Raw genomic sequence first — 23,464 nt, forward strand, 5'->3', positions numbered from 1 at the left:
TTGTAGCTGACGCCCTCAGCAGAAAGGATAATGCACCTGGGCGTGTACGAGCATTGCAACTCACGATCCAGTCCAATCTTCCTTCCCAGATACGAAACGCTCAGTTAGAAGCGTTGAAACCAGAGAACGTTCAAGCTGAAGCTTTACGCGGCTCAAGGCAACGACTAGAACAAAAGGGAGACGGTGCTTATTACGTAACCGGACGCATCTGGGTTCCACTCTATGGTGACTTACGACAACTTGTAATGGATGAGGCACATAAGTCACGTTACTCCGTACATCCTGGATCAGATAAGATGTACCACGACTTGAAAACTACATACTGGTGGCCTAGCATGAAAGCCCATATAGCAACATACGCCAGTAAATGTTTGACTTGTGCTAAAGTCAAGGCGGAACATCAAAAGCCCTCAGGTCTACTGCAGCAACCAGAGATACCCACATGGAAGTGGGAACAGATCGCCATGGATTTCGTGATAGGACTACCAAGAACTCAGGCCGGAAACGATACCATTTGGGTGATTGTTGATCGTCTCACGAAGTCAGCACATTTCTTAGCAATCAAGGAGACAGACAAGTTTTCGCAACTAGCAGCGGTTTATCTTAAAGAGGTCGTCTCTAGGCATGGGGTACCAACTTCTATCATCTCAGATCGAGATCTGCGTTTCACTTCAGAGTTATGGCAGTCAATGCATAAATCGTTCGGTTCCCAACTCGACATGAGTACCGCTTATCACCCGCAGACGGATGGTCAAAGCGAGCGCACCATCCAGACACTTGAAGACATGCTGCGGGCATGTGTAATTGATTTCGAGAAGGGGTGGGAGAAACACTTGCCATTGATAGAGTTCTCCTACAACAACAGCTACCATACAAGTATTAAGGCAGCTCCGTTCGAAGCACTGTACGGACGGAAATGTCGTTCACCTCTCTGCTGGCTTGAGGTGGGTGATAGTCAGATCACAGGCCCTGAGTTTGTGCTTGAAGCGTCAGAAAGCATTGTGCAGATCCGAAACCGTATGGCCGCAGCTCGCGACTGCCAGAAAAGCTACGCTGACAAGCGTAGTGAACCGTTGGAATTTGAAGTTAATGATCGCGTTATGTTAAAGGTCTCACCCTGGAAGGGTGTGGTGCGTTTTGGGAAACGCGGCAAACTAAACCCCCGTTACGTAGGACCCTTCAAAATTCTGGAACGAATTGGAAAGGTAGCTTACAGGTTGAAATTACCTGCTGAGTTGGGTAATGTTCACGATGTATTTCACGTGTCACAGTTAAAGAAGTGTTTGGTTGACGAAACACTAGTTGTACCATTTCAAGAGCTGAAAATAGATGACAAGTTACAGTTTGTCGAAGAACCTATTGAGATTATGGATCGGGAAGTTAAAGTGCGTAAGCGTAGTCGTATTCCCATTGTGAGAGTTCGTTGGAACTCAAGACGTGGTCCGGAGTTCACGTGGGAACGCGAGGACCAGATGGAACGCAAGTATCCACACTTATTTCCCAAAGACAAGACCAAGCCTAGCAATTCTGCATCTCATGTAACTAGTGAATTTCGGGACGAAATTCCCATTCAAGTTGGGGATGATGTGACACCCGCGGAAAATGCACAGTCATCTTGATTAGCATCGCATCGTGTTGCGGATGGCCTATCAAATTTCGGGACGAAATTTCTTTCAAGTTGGGGATGATGTGACAACTCGAGTTTTCGACTTTCACTTTCACATTAAATGCACGTTGACTTTGACTGTTAGTGTTTGATTTATTGACTTGTATTATACACCGTGTGATATGATGAAACGTATTGTGTTTGCATGATTATGTGTTTAATTGTATAACTTGAAACCTGTTGAGAAACTTAAACTGTTAAACTGTTAACACATGAATGAGCTCGACGAAACAGAAGTTGATTCGCCAAGAACATCTCGACAAAACAGGAAATCTGTTTCGTCAACATGATCTCAACGAAACAGGAAATCTGTTTCGCCGGCCCATCAGTTTCGCCAAGCCCAGTAAGGGCCCATTACGTGAAAACGTGTATAATAACGTGAACCGGCTCCTATTTTACACTCTTGGCAAAACAAAAACCCTAGAACACTCTGTGCGACGGCAGATTGTATTCCCAAGCTCTCTCGAACGACCCGCATCATCCTTACTTGTATCTCGGTTAGTATAATCGGTTTTTATGATACTTTGATCTCTCAACCTTTGCGTGTGTATGTGCTAGTTCGATCTCTGGAATAAATGTGTTTATATGAGTATTGTGGTTTCGAATTGGTATGCACGATTGTTTATATGAATCGGTTTCATAACTTATACGAAACATGATTGTTAGGGTTGTTTAGCATTTAACCGGACGTGTTCTCATGATTAACATGTATGCTAGATTACCTACGATTGGCACACACTTTTATTACAGTTAGTATAACGATTCCTGTATGGGTCCGTATGTCTGATTGATGATCATGTGATTACTGTTTGATGACTGATGTTGATGTTGATGCCGATAACGGCTGTAGCCATGATTAGGGTTCCTGTGATTTCTGTGTTATATGATGACTGTATGATTGATGACGTTGTGACGGCAATTAGGGTTTTGAAACCATAACTGATCAATGACGTAACTGATGTTTGACGAACTGGACTGGTTTGACGAAACAGAAATCTCGGCGAAACAGAATGTGTTTCGCCAAGGGATGATTGACGAAACAGAACTCTGTTTCGCCAAAGGCAGAATTGACGAAACAAGTTGTGTTTCGCCAAAGATGTGATTCGCCCAAAGTGTGATTCGCCAAAAGTGTATTTCGCCAACTTGAATACTTGCACAGTAACCTGATTTAACATTGTTAGAAGTTAACTGAGATATTTAACTGTTGTTAAGTGATACGCATGACTTATATGAATTCGAATGCGTACAATGTGCTACTTGGTGATCATTGATGCATTGTCCTTTGTGATTACACATACGTGCCAACTTTGTGAATACCAACTGATCATATACATATACGTACCGTAGGACTTGACTGATTGTTTGTGAGCACTTACTGTAACATACCGAGCAAATCAAGGTGAGTTCACTGCATTTCTCAAGCATGCGTCCCGGTGGTTTGGGACAACTAGTAAACGTTTGGAAAGGGAATCTTGGGTAAACAATGTAATTGGGTCTTGGTTATTGTACATGGGATCGATCATTACCGATGCTTGGTTAGGAGCATTGGGGTTGTTAAGGGGCACACTCCCCGGATACATATGGGCACACTCCCTAGGGTATCTAGCATGTTATGAGCAACATCGTATCGCAACGTTAAATCGCATTAACATACATCTGGTAACAAAACACGTTAACTAAACTTGAACTCACCAGCGTCGTCTGACACACTTGTCTGCATGCTTGCAGGTCGTTAGAATACAAGACATGGACTTGCTATCTGGGAGTGCTGGAGTGGTCATGGATCGAAGCTATTGGTCTACTTATATTAGATACATTGGTTTTGAGTATTATCATGAAATAGTTGCTAAACAATTTATCACATGCTTCCGCTATATAACTCTTTGGGAATTGATATTATGGTTGACATTTAATCTTGGCAATTAATGACATGTTTTATTTAAATATTTATCATTGGTTCAATGTGATTGGTGGCTCAGACTCTGATGTGTAACACGCCTCGTGGAGTTTCCGCAGGTGGTATTTTGGGGGTGTTACATTTCCTCTTTCATTAACGTGGCCGACGGAGTCCATTCTTTGAGAATAATAGGAACATTCCTAATCATGCAAACCCTAACTCTGGAAAGATGTCTTCAGATGGAGAGGCTAGTGGGTCGGCCAAACCGTTGTCTTTTGCCAAAGTCGTTCAACTTCAAAAGGAGGGACCAAAAATCAACTTTAGGCCGATGATTGCTAAGGATACGATGGAGGGAGTGGATGTTGTCATTCCTGTGTCTTCGGTTAAACAGGTGAATGATAGGTTTGAAAATATGTTGTATGGATATTTTTTGGGTAAGCGACTAGCTTTTCCAGTAGTTGATTACTTTGTTAAGAACAACTGGGCGAAATATGGGTTGGCTAGGATGATGATGAATGTGAGAGGGTTCTTCTTTTTCAAGTTTAAAATTTCTACAATCTTATTAATCACTTATCATGTAATCACAAACCCTACAAGTATGATGCAAGGTTTTCACAAGAATCATCTAGGGTATAACTCTAGACATCATATTACGTAAAGATTCATCCATGCATGACATATTAAAGCTCAATTTCAGTTTCTCACAATTAACCTAGAATTTGTGCTTGAAATTTGATTTAGACTTGATTTAGGCTTCTAATTTTGAGCTTTTGTGAGGATTTGGGTTTGAAAAGAAAACCCTGGTCGCCCCCCTCTTGTTCTGTTTGACCAGACACTCACGTATGTGGGTGTTTGGTATGTTCATTTCTTATTTCAACATTACACTTTCAATCTTTGCAAGTTTGGTCCCTTAACCTTGTTTAATTTATAATTTAAGTGTTTTAACCTTATTAAATGCCACTACTAGGCTCGTAGCTGATTGGGTTATAATTTCCTAGTTAGCTGGTTCCTGTTTAATTAGCGCTTTAAAATTCTGATTTAGAGTTTTATAAATTCCGGGTTGTTACACCTGCTGTCCACGCAATCTGCTGATGTTAAAGAACTTAAAGAATCAAGAGATCTGATCAAGAGAAGATAGAGTCAGATTGAGATTCTGGAAGAGATAGAGATTAAGGATGCTTACAATGTCAGATACTTGGGAGAGTGCGAGAAGACTGATAAAGACTAAAGACTTTGAAGACTCGACACTGAAGACTTCGTCAACATCCAATGGGGAGTCTGTTGGTGCATATGTCTGTCGACTTCGTCTTGTATCGAGTCTTGTAATAGATTAGATAGATCAGGGCACGTTATACGAGAAAAACAAGGAATTTATAGGTTGTGACCATTTCGCACGAAATGGAACATGTCCATTTCGTACGAAATGGAACTGGCCATCTCGCATGAAGCCATTCCATGCGAAATGGACTCCCTATATATATGTGTGTCTTGGTTTTCATTTGTAACGTTCTGATTCCGGTGCCGAGGTGCTGCCGAAGTGTCTCCAGCCCGTAAAACGTTATGAAATCAATATAAGAGACAATTAATGTGATTCTCGTGTGTATCCAGCTGAAATAACTCTGATACGTCTGTTTCCGCCTTTCGTATTGGACGAGATCTCTACTGAACGACTCGTTTGGTCGTGCAAACGATCCTACATTAAATGTGATAAACGGTCTCACTGATGATGTGCCAGTAGGTTTTTACACGCTTAGTAGATTGATTTCGAGATATAAACCTAAATATCAATATCTTACTTATCTCGTGGGAAACATCTCTCGGATATATGGGTTGTGACACCTGTGCCTCTGCGGCCATCAGACAAATGCCTTACCAATGACATATTTTGTTTCATACTTGGGATTTGTTTAAATATGTGTATCATTTGCACATATCAATTCTTGTTCGATTTCGAACTCTAAATCGCTTTCTGGAAAGTTATACGCAAACTGATGCTTAAACGTTATCAGTTTAACGCGAAAAACACTCCGAGATAGTGACATAGGCTCAACATACCTTAAATAACCTTTACATAACTTAGAAATAAGTTTTGGATGGTTTGGTGTGTCGAAATCAAGTTTGTTCGATCGCAGGGACTATTTGCGTCAAACTGCAAAACTATACCGATTTGTATAGTAACGAACGTTCCGGAACTTGATCATAAGTTAAACATGCCCTAAATATACTTTACATAGCTTAGAAATAGGCTTTGAGGTGTTTTGGTGCGCAAAAATAAACTTATTGATTAACAGGGACTAAAAGCGTCAAAAAGTGCCCAAATGACCAGATTCAGTGTATCTAGTCTAATTTTGATGTTTTGATGGTTTTTAACCCCTACTTTTCCATTCTATGGGCTAAAATTTGATGGTATTTCATGTCCCCTTGTATTGCAACACCATGTGCCCACATGGAGGGTCAAGATCAAGGCACGAAATGCGAGAAACGATCCTAACGGTTCTCCGAAATCTATAAATACCCAAGCTCTCATTCCATTTTCCTCACACCTTGATCTGATTTTATGCTCTAGGTTGAAACTTTATGCTTCATACCTGAGTATTTAGATCAAGTTCTTCCTAGCTTGGACCCTTTGTAATTTCTTTCATGCTTTTATGCGTTTTTAAGCACAAAAGTCAAACTGTGTTTGACTTTCTGCTTTGACCAGGTTATGGTCAACACAAAGTTCATTTGAGCTTTGCAACGTGAGCGTAATCACGATGGTTATAGTCCTTTGTGACTATACCTACTGATTACCACGTTGATTAGGTGACGAGTCATAGTTTTGGTCAAAATGCGTATTCATATTTTGCAACCAAACTATTCTTAGGTATCAAAACCTTTTGTTTTGATATAAAACTTGTTTTCTAAATTCGTTAAACATGTTTTAACATGTTTAACTCGTCACTTTTAGTTTAGTGCTTATAGAGGGTCGTAAGATAAGCAGTCTAGACAACCGCTTAGACTTTCGAACCCGACCCGTTTGGTCAATCATTAGGATCCGACCAAGCATTTATTGTGACCATGGTTGTATAGGGAATAACCTTCCGGGGTTATACCTTATGGTCACTTCGTTTAACTAGTTGTATGATAGGTAATTTATATGCCTTAGGAAAATGACCAAAATGCCCTTTTTACGCATAAAATCATTTTAAGCATATGTAACATAAATTTTGGCATCTAAACTGATTAGGCAACATTATTAGACATGTTAAGGCATATAATACTTGTCATGGGACTAATTAGGCGGTCCGAACACGTTTTACACGAACGACGCGTTAAAGTGGCATAAGCTACCTTAACGAGTCGTAATGGATCTAATGTCACACCCCGATATTTCCATGTATTACCGGTGGGCCCGGTGGGGAGTATCGTGACATAGTTGATATCATCATAGTCAAATTATCATAGTTTAATGCACAACGGAAGCTAAAGATAACAACATTACAAACCGAATGAAAGTAATATCAATTATTACAAAAATGGTTGTAAGGGATCCAGAGGCGGATCAAGATAAAAGGAACATTGTTCAACAGATTTATAATCATCTAAGCTTGCAAGACTCTTTATTGATGCTAGGAGTAGCCAGCCTGTTTCGATTAGTACCTGCACTTAACCTCTTTGGAAAAATATGTCAGTTTACACTGGGAAATACAATTAACCGACTCAATTGGAAAAATGTTTAAGAAAATTGATTTGAATGCACAAGGCACAAGATATCTTTTATAACTTGGGATAATTATTTAAAAATAAACTTGTTAAAGAATTACATGTTTATTATACGTTCAGTAGCCCGGGCTGTATACCTACACCCCGTGCTTAAGTCGTGGCCATTTCAATGAATGAGCCGAGGATATCCAGGACATGGTCATTAACCCCCCAAAGGCTTTAACAAACAAAACAGAATAAACGGGTTATCTCAATGATTTAACCTTCATACGATTAAAAATTCAATACCCGACCAAGAGGTATTTTATATACCATACCGCAAGCCTATATAAGGGAAAATAAGTTAAAAGTATTTACCTGAGCAAGTATATATATCAATCAGCAAGTGCAAGTATCTTTTACTGGGCTGCTAAATCTGGAACGAATGTTTTAACAACCTATTAGATTCCTAACGGGTCTTACTTAAGTTAAAACTTAGACCAGTTAGTTTTAAAGGAAGATATACGGTTCAAAACGCAAGATTAAGCGAAGACCGGATTTGAATGTGATTTAGACCCGACAATTTTGAAGACTTGTATAATATGGGTAAACTAAACAGATTCTGGATTTTGAGATAAAAATGATAAGGTTTGACCCGTTTCGGTCAATTTATGCGAACTAGTCACATAAACCGTACCGAACGCGAAAAATGCATAACGGGTAACCAAAAGAGTCATGAACAGGTTTCCTAAGCTAATATGCCTTAAATATGTTGTGATATCAGTAGGATACCTTCCATTATGCCCAAAACGAATTTAAACTCAAATTAAGCCCCGTAGGGGTATTTTGGTCATTTTAAAGGTTATAAAAGAGGTTAAATATAAATCAGAGGTTCTGGTCTGAAATGATCAGTAAAAATAATTATTTTTGCAGTTCATATCAATATGGTATTGCATATATGTGAAATTTATTATTTATAACCAAACTATGCACCGTAGGGGCATTTTGGTAATTTCACATAATCTTTAAAGGTCAAATTTGGAAATCTGAGTTCAAAATTTTTGCTTACTGTTAAATTATAAAAATTTACTTAAAACAATAGTAGGTATCAAGTCTTATATGCCAAAAATAGTTTTAACCCATACTATGCGTTTTTAAAAGCGTAAAAGTCGGTTTTAAGCGATTTTCGGGTTATAATAGGAAATCTGAGTTTTTGATCAGTTCATAAGGTTCAAATATTTTATTTATTATGTAAAATCAGTAGCAAATAGTTTGGTATCAAAATGTTATGTAAAACTCATTTTATTAGCAAAAAGGGTATAATCGACAATTACCGAATCAAAGCTAGAACCCTATGTTATGAACAGCTTAAAAATAAATAAAAATATTCAAAAATCCCAAAATATTATATTACATCAGTGGATAGAAAGTTTGGTGTCAAAATTTGGGTTTAGATAGGCTTTATGCTAATAATGCCGTTTAATTAATAAAAAGCTTTCGAATTACGATATTGAGCATAACTCCTAATTTATACCTCAAACTGATGTCAAATTTTGAGGACATGTTTATAAATCAGTAACAAAGGTTTTTTGTCCTCTCACATTTTCAAAAATCTCGTTTTAAGGTCAAAAGGGCATAATGGTCAACATTTAAGCAATTAACGGAAACATGCAAATGAAATGGGTTAATTAGGAACCAAGTTGTATAACCTCAGAGGGTTATACTTAACCTATAACTTGGTCCTAATGGAACTCTAAGGCATGTCTAAACTAAACTAATCGGGTCAGAACTGAAAGTCAAAGCAAAACTCTACTTTTGCGACTTTCGGTTCCGAATCGAGCCTAAACTTGAAATTGTCGGATTGAACATGCTTAGACATGTTCTTACATTAATTACCAACTTATATAAGTGTTAAAACAGGTTTCATAGCTTCTACATTGCTAATTATGAGTTTATTTGCAAAATAGCTTTCTGTTGACTTTTTATAATTAAGTTTGGCCCAACAATTGACCTAGTTAGAGTGGAAATTAGAGGGTGCCCTTTTAAGGGTTTATTACCCACATAATTACCAACTCATAGCCACTTTCAATTCGAGAAATCACTGTACCATTAGTGATTAATCACTAAGTCAAAGCTTAATTACGACGGCTTTGACTTTTGGTCATTAGACTAATGAAACTTGAATTAGAGAGGTTAAGGATGCTTACTGAAGTACTTAGCACGAGTAATGATCCTTAGAGAATGACCTTGAGCTCCAGGAGGCTCCCAAAAGTGAGTTATGAATAATTTCAAGTGTGCATGAACAATGTTGCAACAAAGGCTCCTTATATAGGAATTTAGAATGCATGAGATCATTCCACCAAGGTCTACAATTGATCCCTGATGATTTCCAAGTGTCCCTATGCATGAAAAACCACTGGTGCAGCCCCTGGGATCGAAAACCATGCAACTAAGGCGGTGCAACCTGCTAATACAGGCATCTGCCATGTTTTTGGACGGTGGCAACTTTTAGGCGGCCCGCGTAAGAGATAAGGGAGTCTTACGCGGCCGGTATGAGTGCCAGATCCGGTCAACAAAGTTTCAGAAATTGCAACATTAGTCCCTGGTCCTTCTAAACATGTTTTAACTTTCATTTATTGCACTTTTAACCCCCAAACTTGACTTTTAAGGACTTTAAGTCATAAAAAAAGTTCGTTATGCTCCCGGTTAGTTATAAGATCACCGAAAAGTCCTGAATTTCAACGTTGACGCTTTTAACTGTCACACCTGCTCGTAGCGGAAGCGCGAGGTGTGATCTGATCGGTTCTCATTGCATAACAATATAAGTGAACATACTAAATGAATAAAAACAAGCTCCAATGCCATTGTCATAATCGTTTCAAAAGAACGCAACATAAGTTAAATGTATTGGTTACAAGCTATCAAAAGAAAATAAGTTGTCATTGTTTCATACATCAAAATGTAAGTCTTAAAATGTCAAGGCTTTGACCACTATATCACCGCAAAGAGGCGGTATATAACGGGCAAACCCTTCAAATGTTGGCATGGAGTCTCGATACTTTCTTTCTTGAACTGAAATACCTGCATGGTCCACTAATTTCCTGAAATACATGTTAAGTTTGAAAACATCAACAAAAGTTGGCGAGTTCATGCAGTTTAGTTGTATAAGATGTATCTGTAAAATGTGAGATGTATTTGTATCAAAACTGTATGTAAAGATGTATCCGTAAAATGTGAGATGTATTTGTATCAAAACTGTATATAAAGATGTATCCGTAATGTAACACCCCAACCCGGAAGGGCTGACGTGTCACAATAACGGTAACATAAACAAAAGTCATAATTCCATTTATTTATTTGATAAGGATACAACCACACGACCATTAAAATTAAGATTAATATACAAGCGGAGACATTCATCTTAATTAACTAACATCTTCAGATTTATTCATAGGCTTTATTCTTATCTCTTTTCACCTCCCAAAGTAACCTGTGGACCTGTATATACAAAAAGTTTACGGAATGAGCCGAATGCTCAGTACGGAATTTTAGGCTCAAATAACAGATAATGCTTTATATGAAATCTTATCCGGATGGAACTTTATGATACCATGCAAGAACATAATTTCATAATCATATCTTACGGATGTACCCATGAGCAAACTTAAAACGTGACAATACACAGGTAGCTACTCCTGCATAATTATCACATGAGATGGCGAATTGGCATACCCGTTATCCACCTCCTTATACTTAAATTCTAGGATCGATCCATACGCCTCCTAATAGCCTTATGTACCACACTTGTACTTAAGAGACGCCGTGAACTGATCTCTCCGTCACGGATGGAGCACATGATGTTAATGCCACAACAACATGCTCGTGGGACACTCCACGAGAAGCGATACTCAGGGTATCAGAGTACAAATGGTCTTATTCACATAACTTATAAAACTTATTTTCATAACAAAACGGAACATATATTGGAACATGCGATAATGAATATAACATAATACTATCGCATGACATGAAAGCTAAATCAAATGATTAGGATAGGAATCGAACGGACTGTCAAATGAATCGATAATCAAAGACGTGAGGAGTTTTTAACAGATATAGTAATTTAGTGGTTTATAACAACTTGAATATGAAGCAATAAAGAGTGGCGTAAGGATCCGTACCTTAATAACTCCAAAGTGAAGCTACCTTGTGCTAATATTTTAGATTTATACGGGCAGAGTTTAGACTACTGATTAATCTTTTAACCTAATTTAAATAACATGCACACAAACTAGGTTAGTAACTTAATACAGCATTTACGTCAATTCACGAGATTAAACTCTCACAATGATTAACAAGTGCAATACTTAACAATTCAATCGGATTCACAACGAATAACAGAGCATAGTCCGAATTCGAACAGTACTCAAATATTCAAGTTGAAATCACGACGAAAAATCAAAGTACAAGCTCAATTTGAGCAGCACTCGGACAATCGTTGGATAGTTATAATCGATCGGACGTTGAATCGTAATAGCGATCGAGTTATTACCCTGATTGCGGCAGCGTTTCGTGAATTGTGTGTGTTTGTGCAGTATTCAAACGATACCTCTGTGTGTGTTTTGAGTTTTGAAGTCGAATGAACAGAAAACTTCAAGTGCCAAAGCCCCCTATTTATACTGAAATTTGGTCCCCCAGGCGAGTCGCAACAGAGGATAACAATCCTGTCGTGTGTCGCGGCAGGTGTCTATCTACCCTAGGGTAGCCCCGTCACTTGCATAGCCTTGCTGAGTCGCTGGATTCGTAAAGTTCTATTTAGACAGCGTTTAATTTAGATAATCGTCACTTTAGGGTTTAACCCCCTTGAGTTTTAGGGGTCCTGATCCTGATTCCGATTGTTATGAAAATTTTAAGGTTAGTGCAGAATTACTTAGGTGTCTTAATTAGGGTTTTCTAGTGATCTATTATTCTTTTTATTTCTAGAATAATGATTTTAAATTTATGGGCATTACAACTATTACCCCCTTAAAAGAAATTTCGTCCTCGAAATTTTTCAAATAAGAATATAACCTATCGCATAAGTAACAGAAACGAAATTTCATAGCAGAGTTACTAACTTATATAACCAGAATCTCCTAACCACACATGTGTATCTGAAATTCATAACTAAAGTCATGACTATACTTGTCAATTACCTTATATATGTGCCCTAATGGTCCTTCTATAACGTATCTTAACAAAATATCTTACGGTACGAAAAGTTTTCAGATACTTAGAGTGGCTATTAGTACTGATATTTTCTACATAGATATGCTTAGTCATAGCTAAAATATATTCACATAAGGTAAAGCATAAATGACCGTAAACAGAAACAAATGAACATATATCAAAGAGCAAGATTTACCGTTACTTGACCAAAATTCTATTGCGAGAATAGATTAGGGTATAGAGAACGAATTGATTCTTCTGATTCCCATGTTGCTTCGTGTTCAGAATGATTTTTCCAAAGGACTTTAACAAACGGAATTACTTTCCTACGCAAAACCCTTTCTTGTCGATCTAAGATGGCTTCTGGTTCTTCTTCGTATGACAAATCTTCGTGAATTGTAAGTAACGGATAACTAATGACATGGAGTGGATGATAATTATATCCTCTTAAAGAGGATACATGAAAAACGTTATGAACGTGAGAGAGTTGAGGCGGTAAAGCTAGTCGATATGACACTTCCCCAATTCTTTCAAGGATTTCAAATGGACCGATGAAACGGGGACTAAGTTTCCCTTTAATTCCAAATCTACGAATGCCACGCCAAGGTGATACCTTTAAGAATACGTGGTCACCAATTTTAAATTCGAGGGGTCGCCTATCTTGATCTGCATAGCTCTTTTGTCTACTCTGAGCTTCTTTCAGTTTTTCTCGGGCCATAGTGACTTTTTCATTTGTAATCTGAACTAATTCTGGCCCTTCAAGGATCTTTTCTCCGACTTCATCCCAACATAATGGTGCGCGACATTTCCGACCATACAAAAGCTCAAAAGGTGCCATGCCAATACTTGCTTGCCAACTATTGTTGTAAGCGAACTCAACAAGACATAGATATTCATCCCAGTTTCCAGACCATTCAAGTGCACATGCTCGGAGCATGTCTTCCAAGGTCTGAATTGTGCGTTCTGACTGCCCATCTGTTTGTGGATGGAAAGCCGTACTAAACTTTAGTCGTGTCCCCCAAGCTGCCTGAAAACCTTTCCAAAATCGTGAGGTGAAACGTGGGTCTCTATCGGAAATAATGGAAGATGGTGTGCCATGGAGTCGAATAATTTCTTGAAGAAATATTTCGGATAACTTATTAACCGAAAATCCTTGCTGAATTGGTAGAAAATGTGCTGACTTTGATAATCTATCGACAACAACCCATACAACATCATTCTTCTTGAATGTCTTAGGGAAACCAGTAACAAAATCCATTGTGATCTCATCCCACTTCCATATGGGAATATCCAATGGCTGCAACAGACCGCTTGCTCGTTTGTGTTCAATTTTCACTTGTTGGCAAGTGAGGCATTTACTTACGTATCGAGCAACGTCTTCCTTCATGCCATTCCACCAGAAGTTCTGTCTTAAATCTCTATACATCTTGGTAGATCCTGGGTGAATCGAAAATGGTGAGCTGTGAGCTTCGGCTAACAATGACTCACGAAGGGTGGAGTCATCGGGTACACAAAGTCTTTTGCCGCACCAAATCACCCCCTGATGGTCTATACTAAATTCAGATTGCTTACCCACCTCGAGATTTTGCACAATTACCCATAGTTCTCCATCTTGCTTTTGTGCATCTTTGATCCGGGATATGAGGTCGGGTTCAATCTGCATTCTAGCTAGATATCCATCAGATTTACTAACCTGAAGCCAAATGTCCATCCTTTCGAGATCCCTCCTAATACGAGGTTGAATTTGTAGGGAAAATATAGTCCCGGAATTCTTTCGGATTAATGCGTCAGCTACAACATTGGCTTTGCCTGGATGGTATTGAATATTTGCGTCATAATCTTTTAAAAGTTCTAACCACCTTCTTTGCCTCATATTTAGCTCCTTCTGCGTAAATATATACTTGAGGCTCTTGTGGTCGGTAAAGATGTCACAACTTTCACCATACAGATAATGTCGCCAAATCTTAAGTGCAAAGACGACTGCGGCTAGTTCTAAATCATGTGTAGGATAGTTAACTTCATAAGGCTTCAACTGACGGGAGGCATAAGCGATAACCTTCCCATGTTGCATTAGCACACAACCTAATCCTTTCTTTGAGGCATCACTGTAGACTTGGTAACCTCCTGATCCAGAAGGGAGAGCGAGTATCGGAGAGGATACGAGTCATTTCTTTAGTTCTTCAAAGCTTTTCTCTTGTTCCTCATTCCATGAGTACTTCACCCCTTTCCTTAGGAGTTTTGTGAGTGGTAAAGCAATTACCGAGAATCTTTCAACAAATCTTCGGTAATAGCCAGCAAGACCCAAGAAACTTCGTATTTCGGTAACAGAAGTGGGTCTTGGCCATTTTGTAATAGCTTCAACCTTTGTTGGGTCTACCATAATTCCCTCTGCTGATATGACATGACCTAGAAATGACACTTGGCTAAGCCAAAAGTCACACTTGGAAAACTTCGCGTACAACTTTTCATGCCGCAAGGTTCCAAGTACTACATGTAGATGTGCTTCATGCTCTTCGCGACTCTTAGAATACACCAGAATGTCATCGATAAAGACAATAACGAATTTGTCTAGGAATTGGTGAAATACGCGATTCATCAAATCCATGAAGACTGTGGGTGCATTAGTTAGCCCAAAGGGCATAACCAAAAATTCGTAATGACCATATCGAGTACGAAAAGCGGTCTTGGGAACATCATCATTCTTGACTTTTAGCTGATGGTACCCAGACCTCAGGTCGATTTTTGAGAAGAACTGAGCCCCCTGAAGTTGATCAAAGAGATCATCAATGCGAGGTAGAGGATACTGATTACGAATAGTAATCTTGTTCGGCTCTCGGTAGTCAATACATAAACGCATACTACCGTCTTTCTTCTTCACAAATAAGACCGGAGCACCCCAAGGTGAAACATTGGGTCTTATGAATCCTAGATCTAACAATTCTTGCAATTGTTCCTTCAACTCCTTCAGTTCCATCGGAGCCATACGGTATGGAGCTTTAGAAATAGGTTCGGCACCAGGGATCAAGTCGATGGTGAATTCTAACTGACGGTCGGGTGGTAATCCCGGGAGTTCATCTGGAAATACATCAGGATATTCACGAACAACGGAGTGGCTATCGATACTCTTAATACTAGCAGAAGTATCCTTAATCGATGCTAGGAATCCAGCACAGCCGTTTGATATGGATTTTCGAGCCTTAAGCGCAGAGATAATTTTAAGAGATTTATGAGCTTGAGTTCCCTGATATATAATATCAGGATGATGAAGATCACAGAAAATAACACGGCGAGAATGACAATCTATAGTTACGTGATGTCGAGATAACCAATCTATTCCTAGAATAACATCAAAGTCACACATATGTATAGGAAATAGGTCTGCCTTACACACAATAGATTCAATACAGATCGGATAATCTTTATATACGTAAGTGATTACGGATGAAGTTCCTATGGGAGTGGAAATGGTTAAAGTATGATCTAAGAGAGTTGGTCTTATCGGAAGATACTTAGTAAACGAGTGGGATACTAAAGAATGGGTCGCTCCTGTATCGAATAACACATAGATACTACGTTCACCAATTTGAAGGGTTCCAGATACAGTACCTGGAACATTAGCAGCGTCAGTAGCAGAAAGTGCGAAAACTCTTCCTCCAATATTGGGTTGATTATTCTTCTTAGTATCTTTCATAGGACATTCCTTGATCATGTGTCTAGTTTGGCCACATCTAAAGCATGCTCCTGTACTTTGGTGACATATGCCCTGATGTCTCTTACCACAAGTATTACATAGAGGATATGTAATTTGATTCGGGTTTACTTGTTGATTCAATGGTTGAGCTCTAATAGGTTCTGCATATAACTGAATCTGGTTTTGAGCAGGCCTCGGGTTTTGAAATCTAGGTTGCCATGGACGTGCTTGATTTCCAAAGTTTTGATTTCCTTGCGCTTTACGATCTTGATGCTGTGGCGTAGTGGATGATTGGCCGGTTTCTTGCTTAAATTGGCCTTCCCTATTTCTCTTCTTATTATCCCCAGTTCGAGATAGGAATTCTTTCCTTTCGAATTCAAAAGTTTTGATTGCATCAGCAACTTCGGTGATATCCTTAAATTTCATGTACATGATCGATTTCCGAATTCGATCATTAACTGCCCACTTGCATTTTTCTGCCTGGACTTCTGCTGATCCTGCAACATCTCCTACAATACTAGCCAACCTTGAAAATCGAGTAATGAACTCAAAGGCTGGTTCATCACTCCCCTGTCGAATTATTGCATACTCCCTGATATAAGCTTCTTTATCAGCGGTCGAAAAATACTTATCGTAAAAGATATTACGAAAGTCGACCCATGAAAGATTAGAGTCAAAATCATCCCCTCCTTTGACTTGCTTATATCCTTCCCACCAAGTTTGTGCATCATCTTCAAATTTGTAGGTAGCCAGTCTAACTTTGTATTGCTCCGGAACTCCAAGGACTCCGAAGATCTTTTCAACATGAGCTATCCAGTTTCTTGCTTCGACTGGATTAGTAGCGTGACTAAAGGATTTCGGCTTTTGTTTTTGGAATTTACTAATCCATATGTCTATACTATAAGTAATATTGTTAGTGGTATTCTCACGAGTTTCACCACCAGAGGTTGGATTAGTGTTAGTGCGTTCTGGATGACGAGTTTGTTGAATAACGGCCTCGGCTGTTTGGGCAACAAGGTTTGGAAGCAACCCAGCAACAGCCTGGTTGATAGCATTAATTATGTTTGGATCAACTGGAGTTTCATTCGAAGAAGTGTTGTTACGGTCATGGTTAGTACGAGTATTCCTACATGGCGGACGATGAGGAGGCATCTATAGGAATAGACATAGGAGTTAAACCAATTAAGAGATCAAGTTGAATCCTATCATAGATATCTACCCATTCCTCACAGGTCTTAATTACTATCTTCAAGTTTTCTACAGGAAAGAGCCTTTGCTCTGATACCATAGCTGTAACACCCCAACCCGGAAGGGCTGACGTGTCACAATAACGGTAACATAAACAAAAGTCATAATTCCATTTATTTATTTGATAAGGATACAACCACACGACCATTAAAATTAAGATTAATATACAAGCGGAGACATTCATCTTAATTAACTAGCATCTTCAGATTTATTCCTAGGCTTTATTCTTCTCTCTTTTCCCCTCCCAAAGTAACCTGTGGACCTGTATATACAAAAAGTTTACGGAATGAGCCGAATGCTCAGTACGGAATTTTAGGCTCAAATAACAGATAATGCTTTATATGAAATCTTATCCGGATGGAACTTTATGATACGATGCAAGAACATAATTTCATAATCATATCTTACGGATGTACCCATGAGCAAACTTAAAACGTGACAATACACAGGTAGCTACTCCTGCATAATTATCACATGAGATGGCGAATTGGCATACCCGTTATCCACCTCCTTATACTTAAATTCTAGGATCAATCCATAGGCCTCCTAATAGCCTTATGTACCACACTTGTACTTAAGAGACGCCGTGAACTGATCTCACCGTCACGGATGGAGCACATGATGTTGATGCCACAACAACATGCTCGTGGGACACTCCACGAGAAGCGATACTCAGGGTATCAGAGTACAAATGGTCTTATTCACATAACTTATAAAACTTATTTTCATAACAAAACGGAACATATATTGGAACATGCGATAATGAGTATAACATAATACTATCGCATGACATGAAAGCTAAATCAAATGATTAGGATAGGAATCGAACGGACTGTCAAATGAATCGATAATCAAAGACGTGAGGAGTTTTTAACAGATATAGTAATTTAGTGGTTTATAACAACTTGAATATGAAGCAATAAAGAGTGGGGTAAGGATCCGTACCTTAATAACTCCAAAGTGAAGCTATCTTGTGCTAATATTTTAGATTTATACGGGCAGAGTTTAGACTACTGATTAATCTTTTAACCTAATTTAAATAACATGCACACAAACTAGGTTAGTAACTTAATACAGCATTTACGTCAATTCACGAGATTAAACTCTCACAATGATTAACAAGTGCAATACTTAACAATTCAATCGGATTCACAACGAATAACAGAGCATAGTCCGAATTCGAACAACACTCAAATATTCAAGTTGAAATCACGACGAATAATCAAAGTACAAGCTCAATTTAAGCAACACTCGGACAATCGTTGGATAGTTATAATCGATCGGACGTTGAATCGTAATAGCGATCGAGTTACCCTGATTGCGGCAGCGTTTCGTGAATTGTGTGTGTTTGTGCAGTATTCAGACGATATCTCTGTGTGTATTTTGAGTTTTGAAGTCGAATGAACAGAAAACTTCAAGTGCCAAAGCCCCCTATTTATACTGAAATTTGGTCCCCCAGGCGAGTCGCGACAGAGGACAGCAATCCTGTCGCGTGTCGCGGCAGGTGTCCATCTACCCTAGGGTAGCCCCGTCACTTGCATAGCCTTGCTGAGTCGCTGGATTCGTAAAGTTCTATTTCGACAGCGTTTAATTTAGATAATCGTCACTTTAGGGTTTAACCCCCTTGAGTTTTAGGGGTCCTGATCCTGATTCCGATTGTTATGAAAATTTTAAGGTTAGTGCAGAATTACTTGGGTGTCTTAATTAGGGTTTTCTAGTGATCTATTATTCTTTTTATTTCTAGAATAATGATTTTAAATTTATGGGCATTACACGTAAAATGTGAGATGTATTTCTATCAAAACTGTATGTAAAGATGTATCCATAAAATGTGAGTTGCATTTAGATGAAACCAGTATATAAGATGTAGTATGTAAAGCGTCAATGAAATCGTTGATCACTAATGTTTCGTGAGGACATTAATATGTGTGAAGAAATAGGAAGCAATCCAAACCGAGACGATTTTGTGTCGACTACTATCGAGTGGGACACAAACGCACTCTTCTATATGGGTCCACGGCCAAGAGTGGGGCTCGCCAAAACCCATTAGATCTAACCCTCTGTACCTAGGTCCAAACTGGATTAATGGTGCTTAGATGTATGACCCTAGTCGCATATGATCTAAGGTGTTTCATTCCATGACTTAACTTACAATTGAAGATATATTTTCCCCAATAGTTGTAAAATTGTAAAGCATTTAAAATGAATAGGGCACATGAACTCACAGAATTGCGTCCGTGAATTGTAAGTAACTGTGATCTGACGTACGGTCGTCCTGAATAGTGTCATGACCTACAAACGTTTTATATTTGTTAGACACTTCGGTCTTGTAATGACTTGAGTACAAGTCTTGTGTCTTGAATGTGTGTAAGACTTGTATGTATTTGTTTTTCGTTGAACTGTGTATTAGATGTATGATTTGTTAAACTGTTATATATATATATATATATATATATATATATATATATATATATATATATTTCACCAAATATATATATGTAATCTTGTATCTTGTGAGTTGTATCATCGGATCTTTTCCTCTTGATTTTATGTCTTATATGAATAAATTGTATAATTGTATTTTTACCAATTTATATGTCATTGGGCCGAGCCCATGTTTTCATGTCATTGGGCCGAGCCCATGCCTTAATGTTATTGGGTCTAGCCCAAGAATTTATGTTATTGGGCCCAAATGTTATTGGGCCTAAATGTTATTGGGCCTAAATAGTATTGGGCCTAAATAGTATTGGGCCTTAAGAGTATTGGGCCTAAATAGTATTAGGCTTAATGTTATTGGGCCTTGGCCCATATGTTTGGTATTGGGATTAGCCCATAAATTTTTGATATTGGGCTTAGCCCATGTATTTATGTTAAGCCCATTTAGAAAGATAAGCCCATTTATATAATATAAGCCCATTTGTTTAAAATAAGCCCATTTGTATAAAACAAGCCCATTTGTAAAGATATAAGCCCATTTAGTAAAAATATGTCCATTTTGTGAATATAAGTCCATTTAGTCAAATCTTGTAATTTAAATAAAAATCACCAAGTTTTAGTTAATAAAAACATAATAGTTTTTATAAGTTTCAAAACATCCGGATATTGTTTTTGGTGATTTATATGTATTCGCGTCGAATGATCACCTAAGCGTCGTAGTAACTCCTCGGAATGGCGATATGTTCATAGATTGACCATAAGTTGTGTCCGAAAGCTCGGAATGTCCGTAAGTTGTTTTTAAGGCATGTTTACGTGTAGTCTTGTAAGACTTTAGTCGAGATATACATTGTGTTTATTTGTACCATTGTATTCAAGTTCCTAGTTATAATACATATAACTAATACAAACAAATAACACATAGCACTTAAGTTGTTAAGTTAATTAAATATATATTTTCTTAAAAATATATATTTATATCAAACTTTGCTTTTATAAAAACTATTCTTTAAAATCTTTTTAATCTAATAAAGATTTTGTCAAAAATAATAGTTTTCATAACTTATGATTTTTAAGAAAAATTGGCCATATTTCATTAGAAATATGGACTTTGCCATGTTTAATAAAACATATCTTTTCTCTTTTCAAAATCACCAACAATTTACTCATAATATTCTTAACAAAAACATATGAGATTTATAACATAAACTTAACAAGATGAACTCTTAATCATGTAGGGTTTTGGTATGATCTTTACATATGTTTACTAGTTCAAAAATCATACTTTACTTCTAGTTTTATCAAACTTTTATACAAAACCCATCTTGTATGCTTCTTTTTATAAATATTGTAAAACATTATTTTTAGTTAAAAACTTTATATACATTAACAATACCAAATATTATGATCACCCATTAAACCTTATGTTTAACAAAAACCCTTTTAACACTTTCATGTACATTTGTTAGATCATGTTTTTAAACATCGTCTAACAAGTTATTTGTATGATATTCATCAATACTAGATCAAATATGCAAGAAACAAGTTTTAAATCACAACATAAACAATCTTATATATCATGATATTTATTATGCTTCTTTGTATCTTCATCTTATTTTGTATGATTGTTTTAGTTATAACTTGTTCTTTAAACAATAAATACATAAATAAGTATGAAAAAAAAGGATTTAGAAGGCTCACTTCTAGCTCTTGGCTAGGGATGATCTAGGTGAAAATGAAAAGCAAAGAAGATGAAGATTTGATGGTTGAATGCTCTTAGATGGATGAGAAAGCTTGCTTCAACTTGTGTATGCCTTAGATCTTCTCAAGTTCCATGAAAATGCATCTTGATCATCAAAAAAATGTTTAGAAAAATGAAGGTTTTGGTGGGTGTTCTTGGCTAAAATGATGAAGGTTGAGAGGATTTCTTAACTATGTTTAAATGAAGGTGAAAAGTAAGATGAAGTGCTTTGTTGATTATGAATCAAAGTGTTTAAAGTCTTTCACTAACTTCACCAACTTGTCTACTTGGTTAAACAACTTGCAACCATGGTAAAATATCAAGATATTTATGGAAACAATGGTAAAAAAAGTGGGTCCCACAAGGGTTAGTTTTTATTAGGTGAAATGTTAGGAAACTTGTTTTCTTAGTAAAAATGTGTTAGTTTTTACTAGGTGTTGTTTAGGAAAGCTTCAGATGTTCAAGTTTTTAAGTGTTTAGAAGGTGTTAAGTGACCATTACTAGACCATAATGATCCAATTAACACTAGATGTCCATTAAAAAAGAGATTTGATATCGTTCGGATATTCGTTTCGAATTGTTTTCGTTAGACGTTATTTGAACGCTAAGTTGTGTAACTTGTGTGAATTGATGTATTTATTGGTTCGGATGATACCCGAAGGTATCCTCATATGAATTCTATATTAAACTGCACTTTTACATGTTGCAAGAATATTAAAAAGCTGTTTTCTGCCGATTTCTACGGAAAAATGTTGAAATTGTCGCTTTTAGTGCTTTTCGGGTAGTTTTTAGTGTTATCGGACTTCGGAAAGGTTTTAAGTCAAACCCTTGCATTCCTAGTTAGGGTTTAGTGTATTTTAGATGTTGGAAATTCGTCTAAGTCCTAAAGATGTCGTTTAGATGGTTTCTGCGGATCCTGCGTTTTCGTCAGAATGCTAGTTTACTAGGTGCTTTTCTAGTAGTTTCGATGCATTGTTTAAATTGTTTCAAATGTATTCAATAAAAATAAATCATGTGCATCCTAAGTAAGTATTCCATGAGTATTCTAAGTGTATGTTAAGAAATACGCAGTTCGGGTGTTCAAGATGCATAAAAATGTAGCTAAAAATGAGTGCTTTAAGTGTATGAATGTTGTCGGAAAGTGGCAGTTGTCACATTGTCCCCCTGTTATTGAGAATTCCGTCCCGAAATTCAAGCTGAGTCATCCTTTGCAGGAGTATTCTCGAACAGGTGGGGGTATTTTGGTTTTGATTTGATTTTCACGTTCCTAAGTATATTCGGGTCCGTGTCGAGAGTTCCAACGATTTTTTGCTAATATTTTACGACTCCTTCATGTTTTCTGGACCTTCCAGTCCATGACCTCAACAGGTGCTTTGGTGAATTGGAGTTTGTTATCAATGTGAACCTCATCCTCCGGGATGAAAACTGTTTCTTGCGTTGGACTCTTCTTGAGATTCGACACATGAAACATGTCGTGCACACTACTAAGTTCTTCTGGTAACTTCAGCATGTAGGCATCGGTGCCAATCTTTTCCAAGATTTCAAATGGACCTACGTATCGAGGGTTAAGCTTTCCATGCTTACCAAACCTTGCTATGCCCTTCCAGGGCGAGACTTTCAACAAGACTTTGTCTCTGACCTCGAAAGATAATGGCTTCCGTCTTTTGTCCGCGTAGCTCTTTTGTCGATCGCGAGCCGCCTGGATACGGTCTCTGATCTGAAAGATTTTATCTGTAGTCTCTACGACTAATTCCGGACCAATTAATTGTTTATCGCCTGCTTCCGTCCAACATAGCGGTGAGCGACACTTTCGACCGTAAAGAGCTTCAACCGGTGCAGTTTGTATACTTGTATGGTAGCTGTTGTTGTAGGAAAACTCAACCAAAAGTAAATGAGTAT

Source organism: Helianthus annuus, chromosome 8 (genome assembly GCF_002127325.2).
Source record: "Helianthus annuus cultivar XRQ/B chromosome 8, HanXRQr2.0-SUNRISE, whole genome shotgun sequence".
In the NCBI taxonomy this organism is placed as follows: domain Eukaryota; kingdom Viridiplantae; phylum Streptophyta; class Magnoliopsida; order Asterales; family Asteraceae; genus Helianthus; species Helianthus annuus.